The sequence below is a fragment of the Bombus bifarius genome, unplaced genomic scaffold (genome assembly GCF_011952205.1).
Source record: "Bombus bifarius isolate JDL3187 unplaced genomic scaffold, Bbif_JDL3187 scf7180000007973, whole genome shotgun sequence".
NCBI lineage: Eukaryota > Metazoa > Arthropoda > Insecta > Hymenoptera > Apidae > Bombus > Bombus bifarius.
Window position 1 is genome coordinate 3952697 of NW_022884359.1, and position 25378 is coordinate 3978074.

Below are 25378 nucleotides of genomic sequence, written 5' to 3' on the forward strand. Positions count from 1 at the left end.
GGACTTTATCCGAAGCGGAGACCGATGAATAGACTGCAGTTTGCAAACCATGCACCGTCGAACAAAAGCGCCGCGGCGTTATTATACAATAGCTTCTTTCTCAAATTTTCCAAACTTTCATAGATGCACCTTTAAAAAGGTGAAATAACGCTAGTCTAATTGATTGCTGTAACGCGACTATTCGGGAAAAAGAATGTGTTTGTTCTCACGAAGCAGCTGGAAGATTTGCGGCTGGCTGATGGCGATTTCATAGAGCGCTAGATCGGACAGTTCCGCAGCTGCAAATAGCCGTTAAAAATGTTAACCTAGGATTATGCGAGACACTCATTGCTCGCAATTTTTATCTGACACTTATGAACACGCCAGTGGGGGGGTCGTGGTCGGGAAAAGCAACGAACATATATCGCGCGTGGACTGGCGAGAGGAGAAAATAGGAATAGCGTTGGAGAAGGGCGAGATCGTCGCATTCACGAGATCCCAGGGCAAAAAGGCAATATCTTTCTTGTAAATTCAACTTTAATTAAGCAACCGTATTACGGCCGCGTAGTTGTTCGTACGCTCGATGGGACGCAACTTTTTCCGCCCGTATGTACGTTACCCGCGCGAGAGAACAAGGAAAATACGAACTGGTCAAGATCAATACGAGCAAACAGGGTTTCAGTGTTGCTTCTCCGACACATGAATATTGCAAATTTCAAAGGATTTCCATGAATCGAAGGATGGTAGTGGATCTTGCATGAATGTTAAAGATATGCACAGGGAAATACGCATAAAGTATACAAACAGAAATATACCCGCGAGACTTGGATTGTTCTCGCGTACCGAAATTGTTTAATTGATGGTACGAAGGGGCAGGGGAGTGAAATTTTCACCGTTTACCCTACGTTCGTTTATTCATTCGATATGTGTTTCCGCTGGAACATCTACAATTCCTAGAATGCTTCCCCAACTAACGTAGCTTCTAGCGTAAAAAATTTATAGGGCGTTTTTGTCGACGTTTAATTTTTCACCTCTTCCATTCTCCCCTCGCCTTTCACGGACGCCTGCAACTCCGTCTTTGTTCTTGGTCGCTTTTTGAGCGGTATGAGGTTACCATGTACAGTTCTGGAAAAATCTTTGCCCGAAGGTTAGGATTAACATTTAAAGGTGGGTCATGTCGCATGCTTGGCTGCAATCGCGGTTTAGCGCACAGGTAAGCTCGCTGCCCAGCTCCATTCCGTTCTCAAGTTATAAACGAACGTTTCGAAGCTGCTCTCTCGCCTTTCATTATTTAGCAAGGAGTGAAAGTATAAAGGCGAGTGGTATTTAGTGCGCGTACGCAAGGTACTTGACTCGTACTACTGATATCGGTAGCATAACTTTGATCATTATTTGATGTCTCGATTCACAAGCTTCGCAAAGACCGCTGGATTACGCGTTACAATTCGCTCGATATCCCTCCCGAGTAACGAAATACCGTAATATACCGAAATTGGTCCTGGTTACAGCTTGACTCGTACTACTAGCGCAAGGATAAATACCTGGGCTCACTTAACGTTGCCTAATCGCATCAAGCGTAAATCCTGGCGTAAAATTATAATGCCTGCTCAGCGGATTAAACGTAATCTAGCAGATACAGTGAATTTTGAGAAACAATCTTCGTAAATGTATTTATGGTTGACCCGTGCTGCATACTCGATCGTTTCACAGTGAAAGAAGAAGGAAACCGTGGTGCGGGGATTTATCCGCCGGGCATTAAACAATATTTAAACGGTACACGAACCTACGATCCGTAGCTTAGACTTGATTTAAGCTTGATTCACTGTAACGATTTAGTCAGTGCGCCGTCACATGCCGTAACGTTTGCGCTCGAGTCACGCTCCGCAGCTTTGAATAACATTTGAACGTATACCGCGTTGTAACTGGGCCGGCAGCGTAAACCAAACCTAAGAGGTCGTTTGCCGGTTCAATTTCGAAACGCGCCAGGCAGGAAAATTCTCTCGTCTCCCATTCGACATGAAGATTTGCGCCGGCGTATAGACACACGGTGGAAGCACTCTAACCGCACTTCATTCGCACCGGTTTCTCTGAAATCATTGCGAGCTTTACATCCAGGCATCGCTATTTCACTAAGAAATCGGAATTTCGGCTACAAGTTCGCTCGGTTTACCCGGGAATCACATTCTGCTGGCCCTTTTCCACCCTGGAAACCGAGGAACGTACAAAACCAATGCCTCTGGTTTTCACACGACCCACCTCGCTCGTCGTGAATGCTATCAACCTCGAAAAACAGCGTCCCATCTGGAACATTTCAAATCTACCATTAGATTGATCGAGGAAGAAGAATAAAAAAAATTGTGACGCTTTGTTAAACGAAGCAACCTGAATCGGAGCATTACGGGTATAGTCAGAGGCCTTCGGAACGACATTAAACACCATTGATTTGCCGCGAGCGGGCCGACAAAGGGTGCTTTCGTGAAACGAACCTGCACAAAAGCCGTCAAAAGCAACATCGTTCCAAATCCGGCCCAGTTGAAACCTTCACCATAAATACACGTCGGTCCTCGCTGAGAGTGGAGCGAGTAGGCTCCACCAGCCGTGCTCTAAACCGTTGGCATTTTCCGTTTCTCTCCTCGTCCTGCTACGATGTCGTCCATAATCTGCAGGGGTGCCCGCGTGGATTTCCACGATAAATCTCCCTTCTGGATGGAGGGCGGGATTTCTATCTACGAGGCGAACGTGGAGCGGACTCTCCGCGGAAATCGTGACAACGTGGAAACGCGCGGCCCGCCGAGCGCGATTATTATTTTAATGGCGGCTTAATTCAGGCCAGAGGACAAAGGCCGTTGGGGGCCGAAATCGGCCGGCTATCAGTTACCGGCGCGTCGATAGCACTGGGTCAAATATATATTCGAAATATATCCTCCCCTCGCAAGCACCATTGCCGGCCAGCCGGCCAGATATATCGAGGAGACCCACGTCCGACCAGTCCATTGTGCGGACATTCGCCCCAGTCCGTTATTGCTGCTTCACTCACCCCTCTCGGCCTTCGTGTATGTACATCTCATATACAGACGCGTCATCTGCGATTTACTCGGGCGCAGATCAGCCGAGAGAATGTTCGCTCCTCTGCTAGGGAGCAGGATTGCTCCAGGGGTGTGCCTGAAGGACTGTTTTGCCAGCTCGTGCGTTACAGAACCTCGCCCGGGGCTGCTTTGTTGCGTTCTTCGAGATTGACAAGCATTTGCGCGTCGAGTATTCACAGACTGACCTTTGAATGGGCAAGCAAAATGACGCGGTTACTCGATAAATAAAGACGACAGAGGGAAATATGGGAAATTTTCGAGAATCGTCTTTTTATTTGGTTCTCGACCTCGACGTGTATCGTTTCATCCTCTTTGTAATTTTAAAATATCGCTCGTCTCAATGGTCGCGTATTCTTTACGAGTCTTTTGAACGGTTTGTATCCTGGGACCTAGCAAGTTATTTTCATTTTCAACTGTACCATATCAAAGTATTGTCTTTTAACAGTAGAATGACTTTAAAATAAGAAAATCAAGCGATAAAAATGTAGCAATATACTAACGTATCATGTCTCTCTTCTATGATCTTCACGTACAAAAGGAAATTTGGAACATCAGTATTTAAATCGTCAGAAGCGTAAATGTGGCGTAAAAGTTGCCAAATAATAAGGCTCCGGAGTGATTTTCTGTTATTTCTAGAAAGAATGATGGAAATAGGTACTGGTTTGTCGACGCCAGGATTAAGTAACGACACACGAAGTCCTTCTATTCCGTATACCATCAGTCGTTGATAGCCTTACTTGGCTTAACTTCTCATAGCCGGAAATTTTTGACAGAATTAATAACTCGGCAAACGATTTGTATTTTTCCTCTACTCCCAGAGGCTAGCTGCACGCTTTCCAGCAGGTTGCGCTTCCCACGAACGGGTTAATGAATTAAATCGATACGGGCGGAATAGCTGGCAACGATTGAAAGTTCACCAACCGCCACCACGGTCGGGTCGCTGGTGATCGGGGAGCGACCTCTTGGGCGGAGGAGCGATCGGTTGCCGCGAAACGGTGGTTATCGTGGCCGATTTCGGTTCATAGTGAAGGAGAGAGACAAAAAGAGAGAGAGAGAAAGAGAGAAAGAAGCAGGGAGAGATTTTGATAAAGTGGACGATGAATTATTGACGCGGAGAAAGCGGACAGCGTAGCGATCGTTCCGTACGAAAAACTCGTCGACGCAATAAAATGTCGTCGACCCTCGTTTCCGGTGATTCCGCAGGAAACACGTCGGTCGACACAGTTTACGAACAAACGACACGCTTCTGCCTACGTGATTCATTCCCGCTGATAGGAAACGTTTGTCCCAATAGCCACGATGGTTAACGAATGTTGAAAATGATCGACGCACCGGAAGCTGAACGCGTACGACCAGGGTGTAACACGGTGAACACACTTTTACTGAATGGAGTTCGTCAGTGAACTGGCCTGGTGAGCTTTGTGATGTATAAACCGGGTTAGAACGGCCCGTTTTCGCCGTCTTTGTACCGAGGGTGTTGAATATCTTTGGGGCGAAGTGGTCTTGGAATCATTTATTCCGCAGTACTTAAAGAAGAAAGTTATTACGCTCGTAAGAGATGCCGAGATAAGGGTCTCGAGAGCCGGCGTCAGGCGTTTGCAAGTTCCGGAAATAGTTCTCGGAAGTTTAACTAGGATTTGATACAAAGCGGTATTTATTAATGCAAGAATTTTGGTGTTTCAAAGCGCACATTGTTTTCAGACAGACCACCAAGGATCACGATCTATGTACCACGATCCTCGAGTAATATATATCTTTATAGATATAGGTAGCTGTAAGCTTGGATCGTTGGGCTTTGAATATGAGCGCGCGCGCGCGCGCACACACACATGCGCTCGTGGGCAATGTACATTTTAGAAATGTGAGTATAGCACGGCTTTAATACCCGAATCTGTGGAAGCAATAAAAAACATCGGACGCGAAATGTCAGAATCCCATATTTCAGTAGTAGTGCCGTGAAATAATAAACATTTTTCAAAGCTGTCCGCGTTTCTGCGTTTTGAGGGTAGAACCAAACAAATGCCGAACAAACAAATAAACAACGCCGATCGGAAAATCGAACGAGACGGATAGTGGCTTTCGGCGTATGAATTTCCGTCAGGAAATTTCACTTTCGCGGAAATTTTGAGAACAGAACGCATCGACAGACACTTTCGTGGTGATTGTAGGTAGTTGGTGCATAATAGAGGAGAGGGGCGACGAGATACGATGCGACGAGAGAGTATCGACGAGCCGAACATCCCAGGATATCGATACAGAGAACGCGACAAGAAGCTTTCGATGTGGCGCTTAATGGCAGCGGCCATCGCAGCCAGCGGAATGGTAACTGCTAGTACAACTTCGGGAAACGTACTGTTGTTACGGTTCGAAGTTTTGGAAGTTTGTCAGTATCGGGGTTCAATGAGCTGTATCACCTAATTGTGGTGCTCAACGATATCGGATTCGACGCCGCTATAATGTGGTTTGCCGCGACGCAACACCTATCGCGTTGTTTTTCCACTGCCAGCGTCTGACTAAGCATCCGCGTTACTACTTGCTCCATGTTAAAACAATAGCAACGTGGTTGGTCGTATAAAAATCAATGTTTTCATAAATGGCGTCGTAAAAGAGATTAACGCGAAACCAAAAAATATATACAAATAAACAAACAACGTAAACAAACAAATAAATAAATTTGTCTTCGGTGAGCATGTTTTTAAATAAATATTCTATTTATAACGATGGTCTCTGCGAACGAGTGTTAACGATTCAACCATATAATATTCGATTCGAAATTCCTTCGGCCTGCGAACTCACAAAGGTGTGTAGGAAGTTGACAAACGATGGCTCACGCCTGAATGTCCCATCTCGGAATCGTAAATTGAAGTGGTTGCCGGAAGGAGTACAGTCTCGCGCAGTGAAAAAGGGTCAAGAAACGGAGCTCGATAAGTAGAAGAGTGGTTGGAGAGGCCGAACGAGCTCTCGCTACTTTTAATAACTGAGATTTCCAGCGAGTCATTAACGAATTCGTCGAGTTCGGTTGAAAATTGAAGACCGTGGATTAAGGGGACGAATCAACGAGATGAAAGTCTACAGGATGTTTCAGATTTTTCCTCGTTGGCTTTTAGATCGCATAGCGAACGAGCAAATTTATCATAGTCTACCTATGTTTCAAGGTCAGTTGGAGGGAAGAAAGTTCCATTACGCGCATAATGACGACGTCGTTTATGCTGGTCGGGGTAAGAGGCTCTTTGTAAACGAAGTGGACGCATCAGAGATTAGCTAAGATGACCCTACTGTTCCATCGGGACATCGATTTGAGTTGTGCGTTTTCAAATTTTAATCGTCTCCTTCGTGAATAATTGTACAATCTCGTTTATAAATATTACATGGAACATTTGGGAAGTTGAAATAAAGTCGGATAAACGTTTCAATATTTTTACGCTGAACATTCACGATCCTTCGTTGGCTTCGAGCTATTATTTTCGATCAAACGATTAATCTCAGCGGAATAAGCGCGCGGCAGAATAAATGAAATTTCTAAAGCAACTGCTGGTAGAATTAATTGTCATTCGAAAGAAGGACGATGCCCGTTTTTGCGCTCGATCGCCGCCTGTCATTTGCAAGGGACATCGAAGAAACCCTCGAGCTACGAACGCAGAGGTCGGAGAAGGGAGTGGGGTGTGGGTCGCAGTCGAAAAGGAGCGACCGCTGAAAGAGTTTGCATAAATTCATTTTCACGGAATCCTTCCGCCGTACACGCCGGATCTTCGATTATATGAAACGGGATCGGATTATGATCGATCGAAGGAATGCTGGTTACGCGCGAAATGAAACGTGGATCGAGGGGGAGAAATACGTGCGCACCCTCGCGACATTTGAACGCGTGAATAGGTGATTTGAGCGTTTCACCGAGCATTCGAATCGAGAATACGGCGACATACACGCCGTGAATTGCAAGAAAGACTCGATTCACAACTTTAATTGCTGCTTTTTCAAATTACTCGTTCGGTGTGTTCCGGAATAATTCTGGGTGGTTAGAAGCTTTCGTTCGATTTATCATATTACATTCAGTGGTTGATACTTTCAAGATTTGCGGTTGTAATATCATCGAATTGGATGTTTGAAGAATCGAGTCGACGCGCAAACGAAGCGAAAAATGTTTTATGTTCCGACTACGAGTTTGACGCGAGAGAGCTTTTTAATCTAAAGAGCTTGAGGAAATTTCAAAGTGTAAAGTCTCTGGATTCGATGGAACTTCTTCTTGTACATAAGCAATCGTAACTATATTTCGAATTCGGAGACAATCTTCTCTCTTTCCGTCGCCTTAATCAATCACAAACTTCTTGCCCCGCTAATTGAATACAAACTAACGGCGCTGGTTATCAACTAATTTCGCGTACTTTTGATTAATTTCTATCTTCGACTCGGTAATTTCTTCCTCTTCTCGTCCGTTAATCAAATTCTTTAAATATCTTTAACATTCCTTATTCTCTTCATTTTTTCCTCACGTTTCTATCTCTACAGATATTTTCCTTATCTGCAGTACTTTATTTATGCAAAGTGTCGGCTGCACGAAATTAGCATAGCTGCCTATGTATTAATATTGAAATGGATCTGCATTTTAACAATATGTATCGAAATCTAACATCAGTTTCGTATCATATGAACTCCAAGAGAACAGCGGCGTTAGAAACAGCAATTTCTTAAAACAAGATTATGGACAGCACAATACTTGTACCGCTATTATTATTTCAAGCTGTTATCGAACAAGAGAACGGGTGTAAACGTGTGGCGTAGGATCTCACCCCATCACGAGGAGATTGGACCGCACAAGTTTCGACGGCTAAATAAAAAGGAAAGAAGTTTAGTCGGGACATTGCAGCCGGTTCGGGTTCGTTGCGTCTAAGAGGGTGCAATAAACGAGCAGATTTTCAGCAGAACGACCGGCGACTAACGAACCGAGGGGTAGTTGTGCGCCGGCCGGCCATTAGCGTCGGTTTTTTTTCGGACGGCGTGATAACTCGCGATACGATAGGGCCAAGAAAAACGATACGATGGTGGTACGGTTATTGACACGCTATTTACGCGCCACGCCGTTCGCAATAGTGCGGCCGAATTACAGGAGTATTTTTCGAATTGACCCATTTTTACCTCATTTTAAAACCTCTTTACTAACCCACGATTATGTTCATGGTCTCTCCATTTACACTTATTATTATTATCCTAATAAACGGTATTAATTATGTAAGCGAACGCTTCTAGATCCCTAAGGGGATTAAAAGGTACATGCATTTCGAAATGCAGCTCCGATAATTTATAACAACTGTCGAAATATTCAAAGGATGAATAAATCGAGCGTGTTTTGCATAAGAGATGGACGATAAAGAGGAAGAAATGAAACCAAGGAAAGGAACGAGAGAATATTATGAGAATGAGCGATAGGAAGAGTATATTACGAAAATGAGAATGGAGAGAAGCCCTGCGAGCTGGCGCTCGTATTTTAATGCTCTCTTTCCGACTATTACGGTATCGAGTTTTATAGTCGATGTTTCGAAGCTTCACGGTTATACGTTCGAGATAGAAGATGTTCGTCTGAAATGTCAGTTGATAGGCTTTACTATTACGAGAATAAGGGAGGGAATACGTGAACGTCGTGACGTGACTTTTACGATCGTTCGGATGAAGTGGTAAAACAGTCTGCCGCGTATCGTCCCGTCGATTTTACAACAATAAAATCTTGTCGACTAGACCAGCGTTCAGAATCATCGTGTCAAGTATTTTTCTTTTTCCTTTCTTTTTTTTTTTTTTTTTTCGTTAACCTTTTGTCAAATCGTGTTACGATCCACGTACGAAATTATCCTATCTATTTAATCTTCGATGACGAATACTTTTGTTTTTCTTTGGCGTTAAAAGATACGGAAAGTCCAGATAAAAGCGCAGATCGCTTTTCGATATTCCTGACTAAAAAGTCTCGACCAGGGAAAACAATATCCGGACGTTTCTTGGAGGAAATGCAGTCGGGTGTTTTTTTCTCTCCATTTTTTGCATTCTAGGTAGATTAAAAAAATCAATATCGGAAGATTTTTTCAAATATTTTTCATGACGTGATAAAACTGCTGGTTCATCGTCGACGTTAATATTCAATAGAGAATCGCGAAAAACCCTGTTCTCGTCGAGGCACAAATACACACGTCACACACACAGAACAAGAGAGAAAGAGAGAAAGAGAGAAAGAGAGAGAGAGAGAGAGAGAGAGAGAGAGAGAGAGAGAGAGAGAGAGGGAGGCACGAATCGACGGTACGACTGATTTTCAAACGCGTAGCATTTTCAAATGCAGCACGCTCGTATCCTCTCTCGTATTTGCATTTCGTTCGTCGAAGCGGTGATTTCGATCGGTGGCCGTGTGTGTTCCGCCTAACTTCGCCTTCCGGCGGCGCACGGTTCGCCACGTGTGAACTCGACGATCAACATACTTGCTCGGTTCTTGGGGATCCAGGCGAGTGTGACCCAGAATTTCAGAAATACGATAAAGTTGACACACACCGCGGAACCGAGTGGTTAGTTTTCCGCCCGAACGATCGCGAAAAATTCTTCCCTCCGTCCGTAATCAGTTATAACAGCGGAGAACGTAGAAATGTAAAAGCGTCACCGACCAACGACGAAATTTTGCATATCCACCTTTCCACGGCGTCGTTCGCGTGGAAGGAAACATCGGGCAACGGGTTTGAAAAGCTTTGAAGATTCTCGAATCAAGCTGGCAAGTTTTCTTATGGAGATATCCCTCTGCGTTCTCTTTAAATCTCTAAAAGCGGCAATCTGTCTTTTAAAATTGCTAACGAACGTTTAAACTTCGTTAAAATTCACGCTATTTTCCCACTCTATGTACTTGGTAGAATTTTACACGTCTTGTTTTTCAATTAAATATTGAAACTGCCGGAAGGGGAGGGGAGCGCACGGGGGAAGAAAACGGAGAGAGGGAAGAAAAAGTTTGCCCGATCTCTGTCGGCGAGTTAAGGGGTACGTTGAAATATTACGAGAGCTGCCTTTGGCGCGTATTAAAATCAGACAAATCCCCGATAAGAAGCTTTCAGCCTAAGCGAGAGTTTCAATCGTCATTGACTTTGGCTGTTGGGGAAGTTTAAGGCTGGAAAATTTGCGCGAAACTCGGATTAGCGAAACAAGACTGGGCGGAGGACGAGGGGGGGGGTGACTTCTTATCGCAGTGACGATTATTTGACAGACAGTTTGTCACCAAGTTTGCTGATATTTTAAAGGATAATGGTGGCAAATCCACGCGCAATCTTCGAGCCTTTGCGATTTTTTGCCGCCGCGGGATACATGTCCTACGCATAACAGCGAAGTAATTTCCGGAGATTGTGTCACCTTAACTTCATGCTTGCTTTCTATTTCGTGAAATCTCAGGAATTCGTTAAACCACTGCTTGCGACGATGTATACAAAGAATACACGACTGTACAGCAATCGAGGGGATTCTTTAGAGAGATTTCGTTCGACCATCGAATGAAATGTGAGATTTCGAACCGAGATTTCAGCTCTCACATAGATTAATGGTAGCTCTTGCCGCACATGGTACTGCGTACTGATTTCAACATTCATCTACCTGTTTCATGCTTCTAGAAATTCCTTTAACCTTTGTTCTCTCTTTTCTCCACGATATTTTTGCAGCGTGTTATCTCGTCTGAAAATTACCACAAGATGGTTATCTCGCGTACGGATTCCTCGCTATAGTTTCCGAAATACTAAGTATTATCGAAACAAAATATAAACGATATAAATGAGTCAATCTTTTGGCCAGAGACTTGGCCAGAGGATTGAAACGAATGCTCGATTCTTCGTTATCATATATCTTGACTGTGATGAATTTAGACGAGCAGCGCTATATCAATTTACTTGAACGCCATCAAATTTTACTTCCTCGGAGGAAGCCGACTCTTTAATCGTAAATCAGGTAAATTGTACTTCGTTCTGGGGAAATTAGTACGGCTCCTGTTTCCCTGTGCGATAGACAGTCAAACGGAATGCTAGAACAACGAAAACTACGTATTACGCCGTTGCGTCACATATTAATGGCGTGTTCTGGATCAAACACCGTTGCATCAAGCTCCATTCCCATCTGCTCCCCCACCGTATCCCTTGTGAAATGTCTGCGAGAATGCAGCAGGGTTAATTGCAGCTACCGACGTAACCGGGACTCGTATCTCGAAGTTAGGTCGTGTGCGAGTGAACGTCTAAGTGAGCTTATTTTACGAACTATTTGGAAATTATTTTTATTTCTCTTATTGAGAGGGCAATTTCAGTAGGACGATTTCTTCTGAGATATATTTGAAACGACGACAAAAATACGACCGAATACGCGAAAATCATTGGAAAAAGCGTAGTATCAAAGGCGGTAACTTTTTAAGTAGAACGACTGGGTATTTGGTCGGACACGCGTCGTTCTGTCATCTAGCGTGGAATAAGTAACTTTTCATTTAAAAATACTAAAACGTAATACGTATATATACTTATAATGTCTCGGAATGGTACTAAAAATATCGAAACAGCGAATTGAGGAGTCGAACTGAACCACTGAGCAAGAAAGAATAAAATATAAATTCAAGCGTTTGGAAATGTTCCAGCACGCTTTTGTCCAGTCACTGGCAAAAATTGAAGTCTTATCGAAAATTGATTACCGAAGAAGCATTACGCATGAAGGAGCGTTTTGCACGAAGACACCAGCTGTACGCTGCTGAAAATCGCTTCGATTAAAATTCCATTGTTTCCACTTTAACCTTTACGAGACTCATCATCGCTTTCTATCTTCTATCATAATTCGCGTTACAATTTAAAGGTGTCTTGATTAAAAAGCCACATCTGTTTGTTCCGAAAAGTCGCAATAGATCAAAGGATTCTACCGCATCTCGAGATATAAGCTGAAACTCCTCGGATTGAGTGTCTGCGCTGAGTGACGGCGCTATTTGCTTGTTCTCGTTGGCGGAGCTGACGAAGACGACAACGAGCGGTTCTCTCGAAGAACGTCGCCTCTAGTGGTAGTTAAGTAAATGGAATCGATTTTGACGAAGCCGACTGCTTGGGCGATCGGCGTCGAACTTTTCAAGCGTATTGCCGCTAAGAGATGAAGTGGCGCCAGGAGAGCGTTCTTTTCGCTGAACAGGGACTCGTCTTCGGAGTCCCGACTAAAAAACTTCTCGTTCCATTCGAGGCCACCTCGGGCACTTTCGTTCGGTTTCTTTTCATCGAGCGTTCAGCCTGTCCGCAAATTTCTGTCCATGTTCGATACACATCGGATGATCAATGGAGCTTGCAAACTGGCCGTTTGCTTTCTTCGTCGAGTTTGGACGTGGTCCAGGCTACTCGTTAAATATCTATCCCGGTTTTATCGAATATAGTTGACCGTGCGACTCGTTAAGACCTAAATTTTGTTTGCAAAAAACGAACTAGGAAATATCTGTTAAATTCACGAGCCAGAAACGTTTCGGTGAATATCATTTTTGCTAAAAAATACATATTAATTTTCTGGAAAGAGTTGAGCGTACGCTTAAGCTCATCGTTTAACTGTCATATATAATGCGAATCTTATACTCTACTTTAGTTTATTTTCTATGCATTTTACTTTTACGGCTTTTTCCGTAAATCAGAGAATAAAGAAACATTCCAAGATCTTTTTAAATGATAACTGTCGAGGTTCTTGAATTTGTCAAGGAGTGATAAGGATCGGCTGATCGTAATGCTCGAGGCTGCAGTCGATCCTTTGGCTTCCTAAATCGATATTAAATGAAATGATGGAAGTAGATGACCCCGAAGGGAATTCCAGTGATAGTTTCTGATACGTGTGGAATACATCACTGTATCGAGATTTTCTCGCGTATCGCTGACTGTTTAACCGAGAACGAAAAGAAGTGGTGAAGTGAAGTGGACAGGGGCGGTTCAGGACCGCTGTAGTCGTAGTGCGAGAATCGTGGTTGGTATACGAGACGTCGAAGAAATACGGGGCACTGGTTTCCTGGCGTAAAATAGGATATAAAGTTTCTCACTGGACATTCGACACTTTAGACTTCTCGCCGTGAGAGACATTAATATTCCTTGACAGTAAGGTAAAACATAAGTATGTAGTTGAAAGAAGATACTAGTCATTTTCTTTGTTCTTCGTGATTCTTGATCGTCAAACTACACTCGGTCTTCTCGATCCGACTGTTCCTCCAGCACAGAGTGATCTTTTTGAATTCCAAGCTACGAATTTAATTTCCAGCAGCTTGCAACTTTGCTAACGCGGATCCAGAAATGTAGGTGGTGTCGCGTTTCCCCGAGAGATTGCTAAGAGAAGAGGATCTGTTTAAACATGATGGAAGACGACGGGTCAATGCTCTCCGGTGTAAATAGAATCGTCCGTTGGACGTTGCCTTTTGTGACAAATTCTCTGCAGAGATCTCCCTGTACGCGTGTATAAGCAAACCTGATGCTTTTTGAATAGAGACAGGAGAAAACAAAAACCGATTTGTCTCGGTAGACAGTGGAATAAAATATTCCATTACTTTTATACGTATAAATTTTGAAAATATTTCGGAAGATATATACGGCGAGGACTTTTTAATCCAGTATTTGCCACGGTTATAAAATACTCTTTCGATATCCGGCGATATTAATTTCGTTTTACGAGCGGACGGTTTTTTACGACGGCGGATTGAACAGGGACTTCGGTCGGATTCGCGCGGAAGGCTACTCCGAAACTCGGTTGTATTTTAAGATTAATACAAGTTGCTTCCCCTCGGCTAACCCTTCTGCGGTTTTGCGGAACGGTGCGTCGTAGATTTACTCGCAGTTCGGCGAGATTCGTGGTTCGTTATTGCCACAGAAACACGTCACAAACGGTGTAATTACAATTGCCGCGGTTCGATTCGATTCGGAAAATTCTACGTAAACTTCATGTCCGACAATTATCGGGCGTTGATTTCATTTCCACGTTGGTATTTCGTTTCTGCCGTCAGCCGAGCACAAAGGCAAACATTTCGAAAATAATTTTCCACCAATATAAATATCGTTCGATACGTTTTAATGACCATCCATTCGCTGAATACTTATTTTTCGGTGCGACTGATACTCGATGATTGAAACGAATCGTTTCGTTCTAACTTATATTCGGGGCGTGTGATGGGGGAATAGCGCGTATCGATCGCTCGATCACGTGCATACTATCCGCATCGTGAATTTATTTCTCAATTTGGACAAGTATACCAGAGCGTTACGGGACGTCGCCTCGTTGATACGGTAGAATTAAGCGTTCCAGAGATACGAATTTAAATGAAAATCTAATTTCAAGTAGTATATTATCCGGCAGATATAACGGCTGGCCGTTGATCGACCGGCATTAAACATCAAAGTATGGATCGCGTTTGCAGCGAACGACTGTGTGTACCGGTGCGCCTGGTACTGTCCCGAATGATGGAGGAGTTCATGAAATATGCAAAACCGGTCGTAAATTATTCGACGCAATTTTCGAGGCTTTTGTCATGAAGGTCCGATTACCCGAAACGCTTTCGCCGTGTTCTTAATAAATGCAATGCATACATACCTTTTATCCCGTTAAATTGGCCCTCGCTTTTGTAAATTTCGGTCGGCACACACATATTTGAATATTATACTTAAGTGCAATTAAAGCTAATTGTACGTAATTAACGAAGCTTCATACGAATACTCTGTAACTGCGCTGATACGAGCCGCCGCATCGTTGGACCGCCAGATTTGCTAGTTACTATGTCCAAATTATTTCAAATTTCGAATTTCGTAGCGGGTAGAATACGTTTCGTTTTGTTCGGATAAACAAACAATCGCGGAACGTTCAGCGAACCTCGAAATTTCTACCTGATCACAGCGTACCCGTAATTATAATAAATCTCGCGTCAGTCAATTTCAATTTCGTCCATCATGAATAGAAAACCAAATATAGGATAATGCAGCTTTTGTTTCAGATAGTTGAATATTTCGTTAGCGCTAGGCAGTTTACCTTGTGATTTATCGCATTGCGTTATAAACAAGTTGATGGCAATCTACGTTCGAAGGTAGATTATTTGCCTGTTTGTTAATGGCTTGATAAAAAGTATAATATATAGAAAAATATAATAAATATTCGAATTACAATATGCTACGTGTTATTCGCTTGCTTATGCTCTATTTCCTTAATGGTATTTCTTGAAAATACGAATTCGCACGAACATTCGTACAGGTTTATAACGTTGAACCTTGGTTCACGCAAATAATTACGTCTCGCCATATTCCGCGATGGAAGTAGACACGGGTTCTCCCATCGATACGTGATTTAGACCGAAACCTTTTTCGAAGGCGATTTTCGCAGAGAATTGGCGAGAAATTCCGATGCAACAACGATCGGGAACTAACGACGGACGGGCGCGAGTTCGCCGTAGAAGAAACACTTCCGGCGTCATTAAGGAGTTTTCCTACTCGGTCAGGTCGGAAGAAATTGAAGACCGCGCGAAAAGGCAAAAAACTCGGCCGTGCCGTTTAACGCCTCCTCGTGCGGTGCCTTTTCTTGGATAGGGGATAATGGTGTTTCTTGTTTACGCGGCCCGGCATCCATTTCCGGGGCGTACAACGGCCAACATCGGACCGCGTTACTTTCGGCGAATATTCCAAAACCAACGGCGATAAATTTTCCTGGCTAAACGGAACTCTGTCCTTCCGCGACTGGCCCAAGATTTACTAGCCTCCGGTATTCAGATTCGAACTCGCGTTCCTTTTGATTTTTCCCCGGGCTTTTCTCTATTTTTGTTTCTCTATTCTTCCAAACGCGAAACGATGACAGAAACTGGCTTTACCATGCGGTGATCGTAAAAAATTGGAACTGTGGTGCCGCGGTGATTTGTTGCATGGAATTGCTGGCAGCTTTTCGTTAATTAAAATATGTAGTTCATTTTAGTAACGAATTTACACTGTTCTTTCAATTCATTCAGTTCCACTTGTTTAATTGTTTTACCGGCATGTACGCAGCTCCATGTATACCTATATCTGCTTTTTCTTTTTTTTTACTCAAATTTTCATCGTGCGATTAAAACGTCGGACTTTATTTGACGATGTCTGACGTTTCATTCGAAATTGAAGACCGACAAATACCCGCCATTTTCTGCCATTTTTCATCGCTCGAATAGATGACTCAAATGATAGAATTTGTTCCTGAAAAAGAATTCTATTGTTGTTGGAACTAATTTCACCGATATGTACATTAACTCACTGCGTCTTGAACATTCGACGTCCCATGCCAATTAAGTCATACCCGAAAAATTACTTTCCAACGGTATTCACAGTTTGATTGCATTTTTACTCATAATATATCTACGGTGACATATTTCCACTGAATTGAGTTACAACAGGTAAAACGTTTTATACGTTAAAACTACAAAGAACGAAATGAAATGGAGTGTTAAGTTCACTTCGACAAAGAGATAATAATCTCGACTGTTTTCATTTGAAGTTTCCCTTTACAAAGAAACCTCGACTGATTTTGTTTCCACCAATTATAACGATCTGGAACAACGTTGCGAAAGAAGTCGGATAACGGCCAGTTTTTAACCCAAATTCCGCGTCACCAGCTATCGGAATCGAGTTTTACAGATGATTGGTCGACGAAGAAGCGAGCCAGGTCTATTAGCATTCATAACAAACCGAAATGGCGAGGGGGTAAATCTTTACTTTCTCTGGTAAAGTGTATTTTGCGCCGTTCCATTTCGAACTTGGCTTCACATCGATGAAGCGCACTCGCTTAATAATCGCAGGAAACGCTATTTCACGCACCGGATTTTATGCTTCGGTTTCCCTTCCACATTTTTCACTGGCTCTCCTTCATCGAACGAAGAGCGCATTTACGTGAAAAATATTCGATATGGTTTCAATGCTTCATACTCAAATATTCTGATTAAAGTGCGACGGTCAATGCGGAAATTTAATAAAGCAACGTAATACTGTCCTGTTTCGTTCCATTAAAAAATTCTCTCTACTTTCGCATGCAGCAACATGCAGTAACTCGAGAGAGTATAAGTAGTATGTACGTGTGTTATAGGAAACATTTCTAAATTTCATTGACACTTTCTCTCTTATTCAACTAGCTTGATTATATTGGCGAAGTTTGGAGCAAATTTGAAAATGTTACAAGTTACAAGATATTCAGTGCAAGTATATATCTCTCTGATTATTAAAGTATTTAAGCAGCCAATTATCCATTATTAACTCTTAACTCTGGAATTTTCATTTTGAACTCTTAATGGATGTTGAAGGTGGCTCTTCACGATGCTGTATGCTACTTCTTTATTAACGATAGCCGGGTCTCATTACAGCGCAAATGTAATTTCAAATAGTTATGTGCAACGTAATATATCCATAAAAATGTTCAACGATACGTGTTCGAGTAATTTTGTGTGCTACTATATCCGACGTTTCTTCCCGTCGTGACTGTGCTTCGCTGTTTTAATTCAATTCTTGACTCAGACGATCATGCTCAAATTTGCTATACTATGAGTTTGATTCTCTGCTCTTTATCTTGGATCTCGTAGGACGGTTTAGATACCTTGACGCCGCGACGAGACGAATAATTGATAACACTTTGGACGAATTGGTATTAAATGCCTGAGCCGATAACAGATTGTTTTAATTTCGTTCGCCTCCACTGTTTTTTTTGTTTTCATGGAAATGAGACAAATATATAGCGATCGCTCTATCAACTGTCTTGTAATCGTTTCCATTTGGGAAATGAGCGACGGAGACGATTCGATTTATTTTCAAATTATCAGCGAACAAAGAGGTACCTCATTGCGCCGCAAGAAACACGCCGACTAGTCTCACAACTCGCTTCTAGGAACAATATAATCCCCTTCAGTTTCACAAAGAACAAGGTAACCCTCTTGAGTCGCGCAAAGTACGAAGTAACAAGCTTTCGTTCTGCTATGAAGTACCTGAGTAAACCCGTTTGCCCCTATAGCGAGCGAAATAATCCATTTTCCTTCTCTTTTGGTGAAACGGAATAGTTTTCGAGGCTGCGAGTCGGTTCTCTCTTAGCGTTGCACAGAAATAAAGCTCTTTTGATTTTATTTTCGGAATTTGACTAGCGGCTACATGGTTACGCAGAAAGCAAGAAAGACTATATTTTCTATTTCTATAGAAAGAATAAAGAAACTTATCCTACACGCTCCATGCGAAACAGGGGCGACTATTTTTCTCCGTGATTCAAGAACCAAGCAAATCTGCTCCTCCCTGAAACCTGCCAAAGTATCGATTCTTTTAAAAACTGGCCAACGTAAGGAATCCGTATTTCATTTTCTAACGAGGAACGAGAACGTTTATTTTTCTCGAGGCCAAAGGCACTTTCCATTTCTGACTCCCGGGGCGAACGAAGTAGCTCGTTTTCCCTTTCTCGCCAAGTCAATTGATCCGTTCCGTCTAAAAGAAGGCAGGAAATAGCCCGACCAATTTTTCTTCCCTGAAACGTCACTCTAACTGGCAAACGCGAGAACCAACGGACGAAATTCTCAAACGTAAGGCAAGATAAGATAAGGTTACTCGAGTCTAACTAAGTTGCCTTGTAATTTGTCAAATTCAGTCGCCAACTTTTAAGCAATCTGTTTAGGTTTGAAAACGGTCTGTTTGACACTATATTTTCTCGTTATTTCGCTGTTATATTAAAGACTACTGTTTCGTAACAAGTACAAGATCGATTTCTCTGTACCAAGTTCAAGATTGAATTGCAAGATTTTGGGACTTACGTGACTCGAGCAACTCTATTTTATCATATTTGGAAAGATATACAGATAGAAAATTGAAAGAAAAACATGGAAAAAAATTGCGATGTGGTCGGAAGGTGTTTGGCCAGCGCGATTTACCGGAAGTGCGTCTGCGCAATCTGCGTAATCGCGTTTAAAGGCGTACTATATCAATTCAGAAAATGGCTCGCACGCTGCCACAAACGAAACCATGGCGACCGTTTCGCTGCTGGGATATGATTTACCGGACCGCGACGAGGACGGATTTTAAAGGCACAGCCGTGACTCCATTTCGTTCTGTAACCCGATCAGAAAGGAAGCGACACTCTACGAGCTTCCACTGTGTGTTTTAACAACGGGGTTTGCTTGTTAATTCGATCCGCTGATTTGCATCCCGAATACGCTTCTCAGCGGACTAACAAAGTTTTTAAGCTTGGATATCGTCGTGTACATGTTGAAACGGTTTCGCTGCTCGTTTATCGTGAGAATAACGGTATAATGATGGCCAATAGTCGCTCTTTCTGCAAGAGGATTTATTATGCACGCAAGAGCATCGATGTTTGCGATGTTATCATTGTGAGAATTCTATACAGGTATTATGTGATTTTCTTTTCGTATCAGGAGGATCGTGTAGGGGCAGTTCCCTGCTCTTTCTCGCTCAACATCGACAGGATATTTTATGAGCATAAATAAAGAAAATATCGTATAAACATCGGTCGTTTGAATCTTTTTTAAAAGGTTTCAAAGGGAATAGACCTGCAATGTCATTCAATTTCACATCAATATGTATTTACGCGTGTATTCATTCTAAAAAAGATCGCGAATCGATATTAAAAACTTCTATCGTGGTCAGGCTTTTATTAACAAACAGTTTTAAGACGAACACATTAACGCCTAGTAATTACTTACATATGTCTATTATAAGTTTATTCTTGTTTTACAGCTTAATAACTCTAACTTCCTTATTCTTATCTTCTTATAACTTTTTAATAAAGCCTCGAACCACCTATGTTATATAGTCCGTCTGAATATACTAAGAATATTTCTAAAAATACTAAGAATATTTCTAAAACACCCTGTACGAGGAACGAGTGGAACCTTTAAAGGAGAATGAATATGGCGATATTTCTCTCGACTTCGACTTACTTTCGAACGAGTACGCAACCGTTCTGGTTTCTTTTCAGTGATCGTGCATCGATCAGCGTTCCCTCCATTATTGTACAAGTTTCTGCCCGACAACGTGTTAATATTTCCTTCTGGTAAAGTTCCATTTAGTTCCATCTAGGCGAATGGACCGAAGTTTCCGCGATTCTTTACTTGATTGGCTCTCTGCTTTCGATCGGAACTTCAAGCAGTCAGCGTGCCAGCTTTGTGGCGCGAGAACGATAAAGTTCCAGGCCGTTGGAGAAGTTGAGGCGCGGTGTGCGTCCGGCGTTCCCGGCTCTCCCTGCCACACGCCCGATGTAATTTACAACGTGACCCTTTCTGAATGACTTTCAGATATGCTTTACCGCAGTCACGCTCACCTTGTACGCTTTAAGGTGTCGTAAAAAATCGAGTTTCCGCGTCAGACCCTAGACATGGCCTTCCTGCACAACGTCAACCTATGGTTTTACGGTGAACTAATATTTTACGGCAGAATTCACGCATTTTCATCGAATTTTTATCACTCTTCGTGCAGCGCTTCAGTGTTTAAAGTCAAGTGGAATTATTTTAATATTTGTTTTAACTCTCGCGTAATTCTTAAATATTTATATTTATATTTATCTAGAAAAGCAGCTGCGCCATTTCGACGCATCAACTATTTTCTCTTGAAGGTACCATATATCTTTTTTTAACATATGCATACCTATTTATTCGAATCCTAGGTTTAACAGTTACAGTTAGCGTTTAACGTTCGATAACGCTAGAAAAACATATGTTCGACTATGTTCGGCTATGTTCGACTTCGAAATGCAATATACTTGGGAAAAAGGCCGCAAGGTTTCCTACGTTGCAGAAAAAAGTAGAATTTTCGAAGCACGAACTCGTATTTTATTCCCCGGTGTACGAAGTGTAGCGACTTCCCATATTTAAGTAGATAAAATGGAAAATCCTCAAGAGTCTTGGACGCGAAGAGTCTCGAGGTGATGGGTACTTCTTCAAGTTAAGCCTAGTTTGTTTGGATACCGAAGAAGCGAAGCGTTTTAAAGTTCGTGGCAGAAGACTTCAGTGGTTTAGGTGAATATTAAAAGCGCAAAATTGGGCAGACCAGCATTTTTCAACTTTAGAAATGTTCGAAAATCATTCGGCATGTTGAAATGGAATTTTCAGTGCGAAATACTTGCAAGCTCGAAATTGTGAAGTTCAGAGCATCTGACTATTGTATTAAATCGCACAAGTTGTTGTGGCAAAATAAATTTCACGCGATCGTTTTCCAATTTCGGCAAACAATTGGATCCCCGATATTTCCCATGGTCTAGGTTTCGCCAGCCGACAGGGACAGAAATTGTCGAGTTCTCAGGAACGCAGCTTTCCTGTCATCTTTCTTTCGGGCGGCCGCTATAACGTTCACTTGCCTTCTGCCATAAAGGAATTGATGGGGAGGTAGCTTGACCTGGCGACTCGTCAAATATCCAATTCTCTCAGTTTACTCGATTAGAAACTAGTGGTTCCCGTGTTTCTCTGCCCTTTCTGCTGTTCGCAGCCCGCTAGTAAAGCGGCGTTCTTTTTGATATTTCCAGCAATGACGGATAAATGTCCAAAACGAAACTACGTTTTCGACGTAGCTGAGGAAATAGCGTTGTCAGTCGTAGCGCGAGAAGAGAATTAGAACGTTCTTGTTGAGAGACGATTCGAAAGAGACTTCACGGTGATATTTAGAAAAAACAATTTGAGGAAATCGATGAATACTTATCAATGTTTCGTCATGCAGATAGCAGGAACTATATCGATCGATCTCTGGAACGTTTCTTCGGTTAATATACCGATATTTCGTTCGCACTAAAAGATATTGCAAGCTCCACACGGATGAAAGGCTTTGCGCCCCTTTAAACCGTTTTACAGGCGGAACCAAAAGCGCGTATTTACTGTTTCCGACCATCTACAAGCCAGCCACTATTTTTTTTTTTTTATTCTCTTTTAAAGGATTTGCATACGCTCTAGTGACGAATGTTCTACCAGTCTTTTGCGCCCGTTCTTCGAAAACACTCTTACGTTTAAGCGATTAGAAACGATTAGAAACGATCGGGAGATCTTGACAGATCTTATAAGAGGGACCGAATAATAACGAATAGAAAATAGCGTCTTGGCCCTCACGATCTCCTGATCTAAACACCAAAACGTAGAATGATTCGACGTAAAAATGTAGAATTGGATGCAGAGAATTTCACATTCCTAAAGTGTTTCGATAATTCTGAACAGGACTGTACATCTCGATGATTCTCGTATATCTTGGACATTAAAAGAGAGGGATTCAGACCGTGGAAATCACGAATACAAATTACCATTCTGCTCGCGATCATATCGGCGACCATTTACGTCGCGTTTATTACGCGGTTTAAACAGCATAATGTAGATTACAGGTTTCGTATAAACAGAGGAGTTGCGGCCAATTTTTGAAAAATACGCTCCACCAGCGTATCCATAAAATACCGGCGCGTATCTCGGACGGCCGTAATATGGCCGCACTCCAACATTATTATTTGAGCCCGAAACGGCGCCGCTGCAGCCACGTAACAAACGTCGAAACGTTCTATAAAGTAGCTCATAAATATTCACGGGAAGCGGCACAGCCGGCTCAATTGTCATTGCTATTCCGCGTAACACATATGCGGTGGCTACTTAAACTCGCGAGGAATCCGAAAAGTTATCGTGTTCGCCAATAATGGCGGGGAAACGTACAAACCGTGGGAGCTTTTCCAGCATCTGCTAGTCCACTTTTCCCCGGGAAAATCCCAGATCAGCTGTAATAGAGACTGGTGGCCGTGGAACGAGAGAGAAAGAACAGCGTGAGGCAGAGTTGCCGCCGCCACAGGCGAAGGCAGCGGAGGCGGCGCTCTCTGGCTGCCTTGATGCAATATCTCGCAACTAGATTTTCTCCCGATACGCCGCCAGCGTATCGGTGAAATTTGTATTACTTCGATGGAGGAGGAAGTACGGATAAAATGGGAGCAGGAAAACCGAATGCATCCGATGGATGTGTTTTACGGTATCTACGAGGATTCGGTACAGCAGGAAGAAGGAAGTTAGTCGAATCGATGTATTTTTAAGATAGAGACGTGAACTGAAAGCAGATCTGTAATTTTTTTGAATAAAAACCATCGTATCTATTATTTTCCTTGCTCTTATTTCCCGCAGCTTGCAACTGAAGATAAACTTGTCGAAATTCGGCGACATTACTGGACCGAAATAAAAGCCAAATTTTATGTCCCAACGCTACCAGATTGTACATTAGAGCGAGTGCAAAGTGTACGAACAATTTGGATGATTCATAAGCTCGATTAAAAATTCAATTGAATCCTACAATTGCGGAAATGATATATAGCAAGCGTAAATGAAAACGATTAACTGACTACTTTTCTTCCACGCGGTGGTTGTAGCTCGGTTCTGCGTGCTTCTAATTAATGCATAAATATTACCGAAGGGAAACGGGAACGTGTTGATACAGAGGATTTGATTAACGAATTATTGATCGAGTTTTACTTAGCAATTCGAAGAGGATCGGTTGTTTTGTTGATTTGAAGAAAATAAATAGAAGCTTCCGATGGTATAATTGCCCGTAAATACACGGTTGCATCGGTAACATCCACATCCACATCGGTTTTCCGCTAATCGATCACAGGATAAATGAAATGGGATGCTATTACGTCAAAAATACCCGTAAATCTCTTTATTCGGAATTTTGCAAACTGATTTGTAGTACGATGACGATCTTCGTTACAAAGTTCTTGGCGAGGAAGTTTCACTTACCTCTCGTCGATCTTTTGTCCAAATAATATTGTAAAAGTTTCGAGGAAGTTCCCGGATATTTTCGAGAAAATGTAACGAGTAACTGTGCCAGAGCTACCGTAGCGTTTTGAACAGCGTCGTATTCAAAGTTTCGATAAAAGGGTCCGCGTCATTGGCAGAGTGTCGACGTGTCAGGATTTCCTGGCTACTGGTCCACGATCTTTCTCTCTTTTCGCTGACGGCCGCGTGGAAAATACAAAATAAACAAACTCACGCGTATGCTACGCTGCATCAATTCAGGATCAAAGGAAGCCACGTATTCGTTGGTTGAAAATGTTTTTCGAATGCGTCGCACCGTATCGATTGGTCGGTACGCGCTCGCCACCGCACTATTGTGCTCATTATCGATGTATCGACACGGGTCACGATTTACATGTGTTAACGCCGACCCCAAAATCGATCAGAGCGCGAGGAACAATCGTCCCATCGCAATTAATCGACGATTGAACGTTCGAATTTCACCATGTCATTTCCACGAGAAGTGACTCATACCGTAACAATTTCTCATTCTGCAAAAACCAACGGTATTGGCGTCCACTTATCTCTATCTTAATACCTAGACATTATTGTACAGATAGTCGTAACAATAAAAAATCTATGAGTCTTTTAGGAACCCCTCCTAAAGAACGTTTATCATCCTACTTTGATACACTAAGAGTTAAATCAATACAGTGGATTTCATCTGTGGCTCGCGATGTTAATTAAATTTATATTAGCTCCGGCTGGGAATCACAGGTATTTTGAACCTAGTACTTCGGCCTAAGGAAGGCGACTCGTGGAAACGAGCGATCCATCTCGGCAGACAAGGGGAAGATGGAACACCATTCTCAGTAACGTGGTCGTTAAGTTGATTCGTTTAATTCGCCGTCGTTAATTCTCGGTTAAAATTCGCGAGTACCGGTTTCATGGTTGCATTAAAATTCGCTCGCCGAGGATCGGCCGGGTTGCTCGCCTGAATCAACCTTCTCGTGTTAAGATTATCACGACGACGCGGCGCGACGGTTTGTTTTCATCCGATGGAGCCGTCAAGTTTTCCACGATGTCGTGTCGCCTTCGGTTTAATTAGAGTTTCGCGACTTCGTTCTAGGCAACATCGAGACGTAAACAGTTGACTATGCCGTGCTCGTTAAGGACACGACTATCTGATCTGCCGGATACTCCTGAGCGTTGCAAATTAGGCAAAGTTACACTACTGTGCGACGACTATTGAGTTGACTGATCATTGAACATGTTGTGAACGATTATATCTATATTCTTTCGCTCAAGTGGAGAATTATTAACTCGATGACACACATTTTTGGCGATGAACGGTAATTTTTATGAATGCAGTGGATTTTTATGGATTAATTTCAATTAACTAAGTTTCGATATCATAAAATTCAATCTTCAACTTTGCACAGAATAATCAAACTTGTTGTATGTTAGGAGACATCATTAATTTTTCATGTCATAACGAAAGAACGAGAAATAATAATCTCCTAAATAATCCTGGCCTACCCTGTCACGTCGCATTGCATCGCTGTTTACATGTATATTGGCTTCAATGTAGCTTATTGAAACT